The 15,449-nt window shown below is 40.0% G+C and overlaps 1 long non-coding RNA gene across 4 annotated transcripts; it reads left to right on the plus strand.

Annotated features, from left to right (window-relative positions):
• Positions 1–3: 3 nt before the first annotated feature.
• Positions 4–15,164, plus strand: LOC118519245 (uncharacterized). 4 transcript variants are annotated; one of them, XR_013445200.1, is made up of 7 exons: positions 4–1,903; positions 3,095–3,395; positions 4,819–4,935; positions 6,453–6,525; positions 7,079–8,005; positions 9,058–9,255; positions 14,651–15,164. It is a non-coding gene; the product is annotated as an uncharacterized LOC118519245 (long non-coding RNA). The 4 variants fall into 4 exon arrangements; XR_004909069.2 differs by lacking the exon at positions 14,651–15,164 and adding an exon at positions 10,678–12,658; XR_013445201.1 differs by lacking the exon at positions 14,651–15,164 and adding an exon at positions 10,426–10,669.
• The last annotated feature ends 285 nt before the right edge of the window (positions 15,165–15,449 follow it).

Below are 15,449 nucleotides of genomic sequence, written 5' to 3' on the forward strand. Positions count from 1 at the left end.
CGATGGTTGCTGTTCCCCTGAGACTGTGGCTGGTCATTACATCAGGGGAAGGGCATTATGACCTCCAGCCCTGGGCTCTGGCTAGAGATGGTAGGCTAGGGGCTTCCTCGGAGGACATGAGTGTGTGAGAGGGTATGGGGGGAAGTGCAGGACTGTGCTCTCCAGAGGCTGCAGGAGTCTGGAGGGTTTTAGGCAACCCTTAGACGTCACCAGATCAGGTTCCAAAGGAGAGACTGAGGCAGCTGTGTGTATCCACCTCCTGGGTCTGCCATGGGCATTCGGCTTCTGGTGGTGAGAGTACGTGTCTCAGGGTATACAGATATTTCTTCTAGTCTCTGAAAAAGTATCATGCAGTCGGTATTAATTGCCACAAACAGTGGTGAACCAGGATTCTCAGAAGGCTGCTTCAAGTTAGTCCATGTTAGTGGCTACTCTCATTGGCTAAAGCCTAGTTCCTAATTGCTACCCCTTGATCAGCCCCATCTCTGACTGGTCACATTTACCTTTCCTTCACATAAGATCCCAGCACTGAATGAAAGACCTGTAGGGGGAGTCGTGTAGGCTTCTCAGCCCACCGCTTGAAGACCAAGGGGTGCCAAGAGGAAGGGCTCTCCTGTGGAGCCCTTTCTGACACTTGTGAGTACAGTAACAAAGGTGGACTTCAGACAGAGACCCTGGTCTGCTGGAGTCGGAGAAGACATCCCCTTTCATGGGTTCACTTGTTCAGTTGATCAAATAAATGCCTTCTGCTAAGTTGGACAGTCCTAGATGTTATTTCCTTTCTCACATCATAATGTGTTCTACGCTATCCTTTACTGAGCCTTCCTCTTTCCCTCTCTTTTCCTTTTGTCTTTTCCCTACTAATAACACTACCATTTATTGAGCATTTTCACGTGCATCTCTGGGCTTGGTGCTTTCATATATTCCTTTATCTATCCCTCACAGCATCTCTATGAGATAGGTGGAATGATGCCCATTTTACAGATGAACGTATTGAAGCTTACTAAGTTTAAATAAATTGCCTACCATCACACAAATCGTAAGTGGTAGCTCCAAAATTTGAGCCCAGGTTTAGAACTACCTAGAAAGCATGTTATCCTGTCCCCATCTTTCATTTTCTCTCCATGTCTTCTCTTTTTTCTCTTCCTTCAACTCCTTTTTTGTGTTTCTAGTATTCATAGAGAAATATTATTTGTTTGTTCAACCAGAGGACTTATAATTTTAGAGTCCTACTCTCTGGAATAACTGTATAACAGTACTTTTTGCCTTTCTTAAGAGGTCCTTAAAGTCTTTTATCCTTTTCCTTAAATATCCCATGACTTCCACCAACCTGCTAATGATGTGTACAGCATTTGTCACCTGTGCACTGGTAGAGTTGAAGTACAGTCAGTTTTGCCATGGAAATTTGACCCAGAGGGGAAGCCAGCCCAACCTTGAGCTGTGTGTGTCTTCCTGGGGCCCTCAGGCTTTCTTGCCTTCTGCGAGCTTCACTAGATGGCGCACTAAACACATAGGCAGGAGAGGACCGACTACACCACCTCCACGTCTCCCCAGCACTCCCCATCTGCACAGACATGCTGGCAAAGTGGGGGATTTTACGCCTGTTCAGAACTTTTCACTCTCTATACCTAAAGCCTTCTCTGAGACCTCAGAAGTCCAGGGAGCACATACTTAATAAGAGCGATTAGGTAAGCAGGTTAGCATCCACACCTTTCCAGAGAACCCTATAATGATATATGGTTTGCAAAGATTCTCAATTTCTAGTCCAAGATTTAAGAGCTCTGTATTAAAAAGTCTCCCACTTAGATCTTTCCATTTTCTCCCCCTGTAACCTAAAAAAGAGACATTAACCCATTCGCTGAGAAGAGAGATTTGAAAGAGATGGATGTTGCGTCAGAGAAAGGTAAAAGGAATAACATTTGAAAGTAGATTTTAGAAATGCTAGCTTGGGAATTCACTGTGTTGAAACTGCCTGACACTGGTTGCACAGTGATTTGGAAGAAGGAAAGGAAATGAATGTGCCAAACAGAATGGCACAGGGATTAGAGACACGAGGATGGGAGTAGTTATTTGATGGAAGTTGGAATAAATGTAAGGAGGCATCCAGAAGGAGGTGTGCTCACTGGTCAGACCTACACTGACCCAAGGCTTCAGCAACCTGGGACGAAGACTCCGGGAAATAGCAGAGCCATTTTATCACACCTTTGTGACAGAGATGTGGAATTATACATTGAAGATTGCTATGTGCTTTTCCTTTTCACTTGCAGACCTTAATCAAAGGTTCAGTCTTAAGGATGAAGACCACGTTTATGTCCTTCGGAATGAAAAAGAATTCTCCTCTTTCTCAGTATTCACAGGGTAGGACAATGGAAGAAATAAACAACAGGGTCCAGGGGAAAGCCAGCAATGTGTTAATTCAGGATGCTGCCAGCCCAGAGAGGCTCTGAGAAAGGCTAATCCCCAAGAAGAAACACTCTGAAATTGTTCCTGGAATGTCAACGGGGTCACATATTTAATCCAAAATTGAGGAATATGTGTATTTAAAAAAATAAATAAAAATAAGAAATACTTGACAGGATAATGGCCAAAACTATTGAGAAACAGTTAGAAGTATATTTTTTATTCATTTATTTTTAATTACTTTAGAATTTGCTGGGGTAGGGGGTGCGGCGTAAAGGCACTTTTTTTTCCCAAGTGGAAGGTTATTTAGTTAAGAGAATGTTGAACTCTTAATTAGAACAAATTGAAAGATCTTGCCCTGGCAGAGATTAAGGAACTATATGAATAACCTAATGGCTCATTTTAAATCTTTAATGTCAATGATTTGAAATTTAGATCTGTATTGGTTGCCATTCTACCTGTGCAAGAGGTGTAAATTGGTGGACATATCAGTTTGCTGCTTAGGGGGTCAGTTCAGGGTTGGGAAGGGATAGACCGTACTGTGTTCAAAGTCTTAACCATTGGCCATTCAATGCATGCAAAAGATTTCTATCAATCAGGTTGAAAGAGGCAAATTGAGATTATGCTTCTCTGCACACCTGTGGGTATTGCCAAGAAGAGATTAATGATCCATTTTTTTTCTCCCTTCTTTCAGCCATTCTCTCAAATGTTTGCCAGGAGTGCAGACTTTGTATCAAGAGCAATACAGAACCAGGAAGTCTCTTCCCCTTAGAAGTTCACAGCCCATTGGAGAAGATAAACAATTATCAATTATATTTCCACAGCAGTACAGCCAACTTTCTCATGTAAAAATTCAGTGCTGACTATGGTTGCAGCCAATATGCATGGAGACCAGTCCTGTTGGACACATTGCTCCTTTGATTCCTGGAGCAGGCTTTTCCCCAGAAAGAGGCTTCCCATGGCAGCTACAGCGTGGCACTGGAAAATCTTGTTTGGTATGTTTCATTGGCTCCAGAGTCCACTAGAGTCTACAAGGGTCTAAAATAATCTGGGCTGCAGGAGGCGCTGGATTACCTGACAGTCCTTCCAGCCTCGTTTTCCCAGTCCCCATCTTGATTCTGTCTGTTGCACTTGCTCTGCTAGGATTGCCCCATCTTTCACTTGTTTCTCTGTATTGAGGCTGCCCTCTGGGTTCTGATCACATCACTAGGATACCACCTTACATCAGGAGGGGTTAACCAACAGGATGGCAATTCATTCATTCAACAGATATTTATTCAGTGCCAGGTATCACTCTAGTCACAAGGGTTATAGCAGTAAACAAACACTCTCTGACCTCATGGAACCTGTATTCCAGTGGTAAGAAACAGGCAATAAGAATATAAAAAAATAAATATATCATAAGTGCTTGGAAGAGTTTTTTTTTTTTTTTTTTTAAAGGGAAGGGAGGAAAAAGTGGTGGAGGGAAGATGGCCATTTTATCTATTTATTTTATTATTATGTTATGTTAATCACCATACATTACATCATTAGTTTTTGATGTAGTGTTCCATGATTCATTGTTTGCATATAACACCCAGTGCTCCATGCAGAACGTGCCCTCTTTAACACCCATCACCGGGCTAACCCATCCTCCCACCCCCCTCCCCTCTAGAACCCTCAGTTTGTTTTTCAGAGTAGAATGGCCATTTTAGATAGGGGTCAAGCATAATGGTCCTAAGTGAAGCTAGGGGAGCGAGACACCCAAGTACTGGGGGAGTGGAAGAACATTCTAAGTGGAAGGAATAGCAGGTACACAGGCGCTGAAGCAGATTCTGTTACACAAGCGTGTCACAGAAGAGCAATGTTTGAAGGATTTTAAGCAAGGATGTGGCCAGAACTGGTACATAATTTGAAGAGATCACTATGGGTACTACATGGTGAGTAGAGAATGACAGCAGGGAGCCCAGTTAGGAAGACATTGTCCTAGAGCAAGTGAACAGTGTGGTAGCTTAAATTAGGCTGTTAGCAGGAGGGTGGTGCAGAAAAGCCATCCTTCTTGGTATATACTTTAAAGACAGAGCTTATATGAGTAGTTTGAGGAGGAGACAATCAAATGTTTTGTTTGAAAATTCTGTTAAGACGCTGTGGTACAGATGTTGAGTTGGCAGTTGGTACATGAGTCTGGACATCAGGGAGGACTGAGGCTGGAATTATAAACTTGGGAGGCTGTTTGAAGCATGAGGCTGGAAGAAATCACTTAAGGAGTGAGTACACATAGAGAAGAAGAGTCCTGGGGCCTGAAGCACAATGTTTAAAAGACGAGAAGAGGAGTCAAGGACGTGGAGGAGGAGCAGCTGATGGGGTGGGAGGAAGGCAAGAGCACGTGCTGTTTTCCACTGCTTGAATCACATGTTGCCTCTGACCCTTTCTTAACAGGTCCTTACTGCACGTGTCCACATTCAGCTCATTTCTCAATGTCCAGGCCCTGTACTATCTCTTCCACAGTGTTTTCTGAGAAGCCCCAACACAAGCCATTCTGCTTTCTCTGAGAAGGTATTCTGCAGAACATCACTCTTCTAATTGTTTTGTACTTCAAATACAGGTTCTTGTTCTTCCAAACACATCTTTAACCTTCTGAAAACATGGAGTAACCCTACTCTTATTTTCCATTTTTCTTAGCACCCTGCATATAGTTATGGTACAAAAATGGGAAGCCTGTACCAATCTAATACAGTTAAAAGGAGAGACAGCAAAGTTCCCGGAGACAATCCAACTATGACTTATCACCTAAAAGTAGGAAAGAACAGAAGAAAAGAATCTACACTGTTAATGAACCAAAGAATCACTTTATTTCTATTTATTGAATAATAAGAGTAGTAACAGAGCACATGGCACTGTAAGTCATCACAATGAAACCTTATGCTTGCATTGATTTATGGAATTGTGAAATTGAAGCAAAACATTTATGTAAAGTAATATAAATCTTCATTTTATTCATTCATTCATTCAACTGTTGATGGAGCACCTTTTATGTGTTGGGCATTATTCCAGTGTCAGGAAGACAGCAACAGACAAAAGTCTCTGCTCTCATGAGACTCACATTCTATTAGTGAGAGATAAGCACCATAGAGAAAAACAACGTGGGGGAAAGTAATAGCGAATGAAGGAAGAAAGGTACTATTTAAGAGGGGTGATCAGGTATTACCAAGTGCAAGTCTTACGAGAGTAGTTGTATGCTTCATGTAAAGGAATCTTTAGGATATCTTCCGCTTTGTCAATTCTTCAACATCTGAAGTTGGAGTTGAGTTTTAGTCATAGCCTGAAGTCTCTAGAAGCCAAATGTATTGAATAAAGTAGATGACCAAATTGTATATTTTTGGTTGGGGGTCAAAATAATAGAGGACTATAAAGAGATAAGTTTTCTGGGGCACCTGGGTGGCTCAGTCGGTTAAGCATCTGCTTTCAGCTCAGATCATGATCTCTAGGTCCTGGGATTGAGCCCCACGTCAGACTCTGCTCAGTGGAGAGTCTGCTTCTCCCTCTTCCTCTGTGCTCTCTGTCTCATTCTCCCTCAAGTAAATAAATAAAATTAAAAATAAATAAATAAATAAGCTTTCTGCATGGCTCATTAACTGGCTTTGGAAGAAATATCAAAAAGGAATTTCAAAAATTCTCTGAGTGTCTGACATAGAATAAGTACTTCTTATGTGTTTCAGTGAATGGATAATTGAAATATCAGTATGTACAGTCTCCCAAGATGTTTGCTTTGAAGTCAATGATACGAATTTGGACTCCACTGTTTTCTAAAAAGCCACATTAGTTTGTAATCACATCTCAGAAATCTCAGCTTAAAAATTATATTGTTATAACTTAAATATTTTTAGCCAAAATCTGTCGCAAAAATTCCAGAATCAAGATCAAATACAAAGTGGTCTTCAAAGTGAGTTTAAAAAGTTCAAAACAAAATTCATTCTGAATATATTAACAGGTAACATTCCAAAGCTTTAAATGTTATTTTTATTTAAAAGTTAAGCATGGAAAATAAAAGCATGTGGTCCCTTTACAAATAGTTTGGTTCGATGGATTTTGGCAGGAGTCGTGGCGTTAACTCTCAGGAGATTCAATCACTACAAATAAATGTTGGTAAGTAACTGCATCAGAAACAAGAGAAACAACTTAGATTAAAAAAAAAAAATGCCTGTTCCTGGTTGGAGAACAGTTCCCAGTTCCCATAGTCTGAGATTTCGTATATTCATTGGCTAAGATTTGTTTTGCTTAAGAGAAGGTGGTATAAAATTTGCAGCTGAACAAGCCTTAGATTGGAATGTGGGTTCTCCACTCACTGACTGTGTGACTTGGGCAAGCTGTCAACTTCCCTGAACCTCTCAGTTTCTTCATCTATAAAAATGTGAATGGTTGTTTTTTTATGTAAACAATAGGGTTAATTTTTCTCTAACAGTGATTTTATTAGAGTGCTTCATGGTTCAAATTATAAGAAATCCATAGCTAACTGCTGTAAACAACAGGGAATTAGTTAGCTCACACAAATAAAGTATCTTGAAGTCGGGCAAGCTTCTGGGTTGATTTGCCCCAGGAGTTCTCGTTCTTTTTTTGTTTGTTTGTTCATTGTGATAAAATATAGATAACATAACATTTACCTTTTTAACGATTTTTTCTCATTTTAACGATTTTTAAGTGTCCAGTTGAGCAGCACTGAGTGCAATCCCTTTGTCGTGCAGCCATCACCACCATCCATCTCCAGAACTTTTTCATCTTCCCCAACTGCAACTCTACCTATTAAACAGTTGTTCTCTGTTGCCTGCCCTTCCTCAGTCCCTGGAAACCACTATTTTACCTTCTGTCTCTATGGATTGGACTGTGAATGGCTATTTTTAATGTATGCAATGTGCCTACCACAATGCTAACACTCAGCTGGCTGGGGGAGAGGGGAACAGTGCCTGCACAAGAACAGCCATAAACTCAGGCTTCCAGCCTAAGGTGAAAGGCTACTGGAACAATGTGGGAAGGAACTAAAGTGTCAGACAGAAGTGTTAAGCGCCAAACACAAAGAGAAATGGTTAGACACTGGAAGAGGACTCACCTAATAAGTATTTTGTACCAATCTGTCGTGAAATCAGAAGCCAGATTAGTGTTTACATTTTGTGTCTTCTGTTAGCTTTCACCTCTACAGCTGCAAAAGTCTTCCAATTGGTCTTCTGGCCACCAGACTCATCCTTCTCATCTATCCCCGAAATGGTTGTTACTGTAATTTTCCTCAAACATCAGTATTTCATTCCTGCTGCAAATTCCTCAACAGTGAGCAGAGAACTTTAGAGGGAAAACTCACAGTTCCCCTGGTCTAGAAGTGAGCTGGAAAATAGGCACTGATTTTAGCAGTGACGATGGAAACCTGCTGAGGGTGTGAAGTCAGATCAAGCTGGAAGTGGTCATGAGACTGTAGGCCTTCAGTAAAAATACCTGAGTGGAGCTTGGGACCCTGGGATTTCCTCCTGCAAAGAAGGTTTTGAACTTTAACCAAGAGATGAGTGTGAAGGTGCCCTAGAGGAACATGAGAAATGCATGACCTTCAGGGCCATGGTCTTCAGAAGAACATGGTTTGAATGTGAGTTGCTCAAAACGCAGGGAACTATGAAACTCCCCAGACACATTTTTTTTTAAAGATTTTATTTATTTTTTGACAGAGAGAGACACAGTGAGAGAGGGAACACAAGCAGGGGGAGTGGGAGAGGCAGAAGCAGGCTTCCCGCAGAGCAGGGAGCCAGATGCAGCGCTCGATCCCAGGACCCTGGGATCGTGACCTGAGCCAAAGGCAGATGCTTAATGACTGAACCACCCAGGCGCCCCTCCCCAGACACATTTTACAGGGTTCACTGAAAATGGTGAACATCCCCATGTAAGAAGGGAAAGCAGAGCCCCAGAGCCTTTGTCTTTAATTAAAGAGCAGTACAATTGCATTAGAAATTGAGCTGTGATTCCATTAATTAAGGGTTTTAACAACTTAATTATAAAAAAGTTTTCCTGAGTGTAAACTTGGAATAACAAGGAAATAATTTGTTTTTACCATGTTGCCCCTAAATTAACCTGGCTATAACATACAACTTAAGAAAAGAAAAAAGGAAGGAAAGAAAATTATGCCTTTAATTTTACTTTTGTAAATAAAATAATTTTTTTGATTTTTAAAATATGGTAGCTTTAAATTATTTTTAATTTAAGTGTTGTCTCAAATAGATGGGCATTAAAACATGACACATGTACACCTGTTCATGAGCTAGTGCGTCTAAATTATCAAGATTTCTGATTCAGTAAGCGATTATAGATAGACATAGAGCAAAAAAAAAAAAAAAAATTTAAATCCACAGGTTATTTTTAAGAGTTTTTTTGAAAAACAAATATTTTATTATGTTTAAATGTTTAATATTCACCCAGTTTATTGAAATGACACTAGTACTTAAAGAGAGATTTCAAACTATTTGTTCTGTAGATAGTCAGAGCATGATAATCTGACAGATGCTTAAAAGAACAATTTCTTTTCTGTGTTTTCAACTACAGTAGAACCAGCTAAATGTTCACCTCACTATTCAAACTCAATTTGCCTCCATGGCAAAAATAACCCAGTTGATTTTTTCCTCCCTTTTCCCCACTGTGTTTTTCCAGCATCCTGACAGCTGTACTTTCATATGTCCAAATACTCGATAAGATTTCAGCTTACTATAAGGAAAATGTTATAAATACCAGAGCTGTTCAAACATGAAAAGAGATGCCTGGGGAGGCAGTAAGCATCCTGTTGGAGAAAGTGTTAAAATAGGGGTTCCTTCGCAGAGAATTCAAACATTTGGAGAGTGGCTACCCCAGGTAAATATTTTGCCTTGAGTCTGGGAGTCTATGGTTACTATAATTACTGTGTATGAATTGAAGTAATTTTCCTGGCTTGCTTTTGAGAAAAAAAAAATTTAATGAAATACCTGTCATCAAAATTGTTATCTAAAGACACAAGGTAGAAAAGAAGCAAGTGTCGTAATAACGCAAAAGTAAGTAGTAAGTTGTGAGTAAGTAGACAGTCCACTACTTTTGCATTATTATGACACTTGCTTACAAAGTGTCATAACTAACTTACAAAGTTAGTTTCCAAAAGTTCTTCTCCATGTAACAACTGTGCCCATCATTTAGCATCTTTATCTAACAAGAAATAGTGAAGAACTGCTAAAGATACATGCAAACGGATCTGGCAGAAGACAAAAATCAACAAGGGTGAAAAAATGATTGGTACTGCACTTGAAAATTATTTGGAAATAGGTCTTTCAGAAAATCAATTAAGCCACTGAAAAGCCATTGAATAAGCTTAAAAATGTGATCCTCATTGGGACTGTGCTATAGAAGTCCACTGTGAAGTGATGGATACTGGGTCACATTATGTGATTTGGCTGGGAAAATTGTACTCTGCCCCAAATCAAGGGCTGAGTCATTCTTTAATCATCCTAAGAACATAACCCACATTTGCAATTGCGACTCAATATGTTATACCTAAAATAAGTAAACTTTATATTTTTCTCTCAGATTTCAAGATAAGGTTACAAAGAAACTTTGAACTATTTTCTGACATTTAGTACTTGTTGAGATGGATTTGTTTTGGTGGTCTTCTCTCAGGATTACATTTTTGTTGAGCAGTAAAGACTTAGTGTATTTTCCAAGGGAGCGCCTTAAAGCAATCTGAAAACAAACATATATAATGAGAGGCATTGTATTAATCATTTTTAAGAAATTATTTAAACTTTCCCACTCTACACAAGTCCACAGTAGAAATAGCAGACATTATGTTAACTTAAAAGGAAAAAGTCTATGCTGTTGTGTCAGAAGCTTCTTTAGAAATCTAAGATAATTCCACTAATCAATTATACCCAAAACAGTTTACACAAGGCAGGAAGCATGAGGGATCTCAGTCACTGAATGCAATTATGGGTGACAATGGGTGATATTTTTAGGTGATTCAGCATACTGAGACTCGGGTGTTTACTCCTGAACCAGGTCTATCCCAGCTCTGCCTGTGATCTCTACTCTGTGAACCCTGCCTTGGTCTCTTGACCTACCTCTAGTGTTTTGGGATCCAGCACATCAGTTTGAGTGCCTACTGGAGTCCATTTCTACTCTCACAATCCTCACAGGTATCACCTGGTTTCTTAAAGTAAACTTAACTCTACCCCAAGTGAAGTACCAGGGAACTGGATACCCAAAACCTCTAGTTTACTCGAAGCCAATTTTCTCCTTCCCTCATTACAGAGTAATGCCCTCCATGAGAGATCAGGAAATCCGGATACAGACGTGGAGGTTCAGCCTTCTCATAATTGAGCTTTCTGACTTTGGAGGCAGTTTCAGACAAGACAGAGCCACAAATAGACTAGAGCCCAAAGACCAGCCTAAACAACTTTTCAAGACCTTTCTGGCATCTTCCTTGACCTTTACAGAACTCATAACTTCACATGTTGGCCATAAACACATTGGTATTTGGGCCAAGGCAACAAGGTGAAGCTTTTGAAGAACAGGCCTTCAGATGATCTTCTCCATGATAGGAGATTTCCATTTCCTTGCTCATCATCTCGAGAAAGAGCTTAACCTCTGGCTGCCTCCCTTTATTACATAATCCGTTCATCACGAGGCCCAACCCTAGTTGCTCGTTGCTTATTTGGATGAAGAGAATTTTAAATCTTGGACTTTGAATTCTTTAAAAGCTTATGTAGATGGCTTAGTGTCATTTTCTTCTATGTTGGTCAATTCATGCCAAATGTGTCTATTTAATGTGAAAACTTATATAAGAAGTAATAGTACAAAGCTTTCAGCTACCTATCTTGTTCCTACTAAATAAATTCTTCTTGCCTTGGGAATAGGAAGCCCAGTCCCATGTTTGTCCCAGCTCTAAACAAACCCAGTGCAAGCCCTGAGAGCTCTGTAGGACATACCAAGACAGTGTCTCACACTCTCTGGAGTTCATCATGGAAATGTGATAAAGATTAGAAATATGTAGACCTTTCTCTGTGTCTATCTTCCAAACGCCCTGTGAGGGCTGGCGAAAAAAAATGTTCTTATTCCCCAAATATTCACTGGCATGTACTTGTGCAGTAAAATTATGTTTGGGGTTTGTAGTTGGACTTTTTAAATGAACATCTGTTATTCTCTTTCAGTCAAGAGGTTCTGAACCCAGCTGGGTAGGGCAACTTGGCTTCCCCCACCACCTCTGTAGAGTCACAAATGGAGCCTGTCATCCACCAGCTGTTTGTTGATTGGCTGACCAGCTGCCACTCATCTCCCACAGCTGTTTTGGCTTTGAGAGGCTCTTGGGTGTGCAGGGAGAGGGTCAGGGTCAGCTTGTTCTGTGCTGCAGCCCATGGGAGTTCCAGAAGCAGGGATATTTCATTAAGCTGCTCTGATCAGCCGTTACTGAATGCTAAAGTCACAGCCCTGAGTGGGTGTGAAACAGGGTCTGGTGTGTACCTTTTAGAACGGTGAGTCATAGCAGCTTAGGTTTTAGAGCAATTGTTTTTACCTCCTGGTGTCTCTCTTGTCTACGTCTATGAGATGATATTATAGATAATGTGACCCATGCTAAGGCAAATGAGAGATGTGGTTGCAAAGAGTGCTTTATTTTCACCAAAGAAAAGTGCTCTTTGGATCTCTATTATGAGTTCTATATTATTTGGAAGAGGAAGTTTATTTTCTACCTGTGTCAGTACCACCAACTACAAGAATGCTTCAAGTTCCCTGGACCACTCTGACTCTGATAGCTTCAGGACCCTGGGTTTCAAGAAGACAAAATGCAAGACTTCAAAAGCTTCCTCTCCAGGCCCTTCAGCAAAATTATATCAATAGTCATAACGCTCCTTTTGACACGCTGTTATAGGATGATTACCCTTCCTGACTCACAGCTCTAATCATGTTATTGTCTCACTCAAATTCCTTCCATGGCTTGAAGCTGTTAAAAAATACAGGTCATACTCCATAGCTTGGCATTCGAGGTCCCTTATGATCTGATCTCAAACTACTTGTCAAAACTCTTAATTGCCAAGTACTGTCATTAACACCTCCTTCAATCTAGCCAAAATGCACCATGTACTGTTTCTTTGTTGCCCCTTGTTATCCCACTTCTGTGCTTTTGCTTATTGTTTCCTGATCTCCTCAAATCCAAATGCTTCCTGTCAAGGCCAGTTCAAATATACCTGCTCTAAAGTCTCCCTAAGCCTTCTCAATAAAGCCCATCTCTGCTGCCTCCAAATATCTAATTACTTTCCCCAAGTTATCTTAAAGCACTTTTTAGGACTTTCTGCCTGGAAACAGCTCACAGCTCACAGTGCCCGGTTGTCCTACCTTCCCCCAGCAGGGGCAGGCAGAACCTGTGTCCAGGTAACCTCTGTACTTGCCCTAGGGCTTGCAGGTAGTGGGTGCGTGATCAATTTTTGTTACAAATATAGTAATGGACATTTGTAGAAAGCTGTAGAATTTCCAAAGTAGATTCACATTCATCAATTCAGTTAATTCTCATAAGTGAAAGTACAAAGAACATGTGTTCTCTTTATTATAAATGTGGAGAAGGGAAACAACTAATTTTTAGTCAGAATTAACTTTTACTTATTTATCAAACTATGATTTGTGTCATTCTTAATGTCTGCCTCTTCCACCATATTGTAAGCTCCATGAGAGCAGGAACCGTGTTTGTATTTCCAGTGCCTTGCACATTGCCAGACATAAAAATTCATTAAACATTGCTGAATGGAGGAAGGAGTGAATACCATGAGATAAGAAGTGGGCTGAATGTCCTATGTACATTATGTTATTCTCACAGCAGGTATCACCTCCATTTCACAGGCAAGGAAATCTAGTCTCCGGGGCACACAGTGCTTGTGCATGTAGCTGAAATGGAAACCCAGTTCTTGTGATTATAGATCTGATGTCTTTTCCTTCATACCATCAGCCTGCTATGAAGTGCCTTTAAGTAGTCTTTCTTTTGTTATTTTTTTACTTTTAATTGCTTTGTAATCCTATAAGAAGAAAGATATTTTCAAGGGTTACCTTAACTCTTAAATATTTATCTCTGTTAATTATAGACATTGTATTTATAAAATAGTGGATAAGTTATTAGTCACAATTACAGAGTCCAGTGGTATCACTGTGTGAAGGTAGATGGGGGTGTACTCTTGGAAGGGAGGAAATGATTTTCTAAGGATTTCTCTACCTCTACTGTAGGTCTCTGCTTTCTTGAAATGAAGAATTGTTTTGATCTAAGAGTAAAAAATAAGTTCCCATCACAATTTGCTTTGTCCTAAATGATCCAGATGAATATTCAGTTACATTTTTTTTTTAAAGATTTTATTTATTTATTTGGCAGAGAGAGACACAGTGAGAGAGGGAACACAAGCAGGGGGAGTGGGAGAGGGAGAAGCAGGCTTCCCACTGAGCAGGGAGCCCGATGCGGGGCTGGATCCCAGGACCCTGGGATCATGACCTGAGCCGAAGGCAGACGTTTAAGGACTGAGCCACCCAGGCGCCCCTATAGTTACATTTTGATTGCTGTCTTTGAAGAGAGAAAACGAACATATATTGAGCAATCGCCCCATGCCAGGACTTCTGAGGTGAATAACCTGATGAGGTGGGCATTATTATTACCTCTATTTTACAAAGGGAAATGTTATTGCTTTCATTTTTAAGAATGGTTTATTTTTATATCTTTTGAATTTCAAAAGAAAAGAATGTGATTGAATTGTCCAAATCTCCTTTTTCTTTATGTGAAATTTGGGGAAAGACTTTCTTCTGACTTAACAACTTTCCTCATGCCTAAAGTCAAAAGGGAGTCTTTAACTTTGTAATTTTCTGAGTCCTCTTTCATAGTGTTTTCATACTGTGGTTGGTGGTCAAGTCATTGGGCTTGAAATGGTGTGTTTGGTTAAAACATGTGTGTAAAAATGAGAGTTAAATAATGCCCATGATTATTATTATTATTATTATTATTTTAAATGTTTGTTTTCTTTTTATAACAAGATCAATGTATTTGTTTGACTTCTCTTTCCCAACATACATTTGGGAAGCCAAGTCTAAAACTTCATTTGAAAGGTAGGCTGTTTCAACATGATTTCTAAGAGGGAGTCCAGTTTATTCATATTTTATAAATCAGTGTTAATCAATCTTTACTACTCATCATCTAATTTGCATCTTTAATATTTATGGTGCCTTTAGTGACAACGTGTTTTTCTTTGTTTCTGTGCAGACCTCACCTACCAAACTACTGGTATGCAGTTAGTCATTCACAAAGTGTATTGGATCAAAACAAAAGACCTTTAGGCCAAAGTTTTGTGCTCTAATACTATTCCCGTGAACCCTGCTTGTTACCCACAGCAGGTTCCTATCACTGGGATACGGATTTAAAGAAAGCTTTTAAAAACATCGCAGATTAGCAACATCTAAAAATCCCTAGATGGAACCATTACTCTCAAAGTGATCCAAAGCTGACATCACACAGAATCTTTTGTAAAAATTTCTGTTCTCATGGCTACTTGTGGTACAAAATACTTACATGAACCCAGCTTTGCAAAAGAAAACAACTACTGGAAAGATATCTTATGTCTTCTTGCTACTGTCTTCATGGTTTCACTTCAAATTTGTTGCCGGGGACTTTTACAGCCAACACCCCCTTGAAAAAGACATCTGCAAAGGGAGTTGGGAACACTGAAATGCAAACTGTAAAATAAATAAATAAATAAAAACACACCTTTGAGATAGAATTTTCTAAGTATTTGTACCACCTCTTAAGCATGTTGAAGCAGAAATAATTATTAATTATTTTAAATTTTACTTAGTTAACATACGGTGCAATATTGTTTTCTGGAGTAGAATTCAGTGATTCATCACTTACATACGACACCCAGTGCTTGGGGCACCTGGGTGGCTCAGTCGGTTAAGCGTCTGCCTTCGGCTCAGGTCATGATCCCAGGGTCCTGGGATCAAGCCCCACATCGGGCTCCCAGCTTGGCAGGGAGCCTGCTTCTCCCTCTGCCTGGCGCTCCCCT

This window comes from Halichoerus grypus, chromosome 1 (genome assembly GCF_964656455.1).
Source record: "Halichoerus grypus chromosome 1, mHalGry1.hap1.1, whole genome shotgun sequence".
Taxonomy (NCBI): Eukaryota; Metazoa; Chordata; class Mammalia; order Carnivora; family Phocidae; genus Halichoerus; species Halichoerus grypus.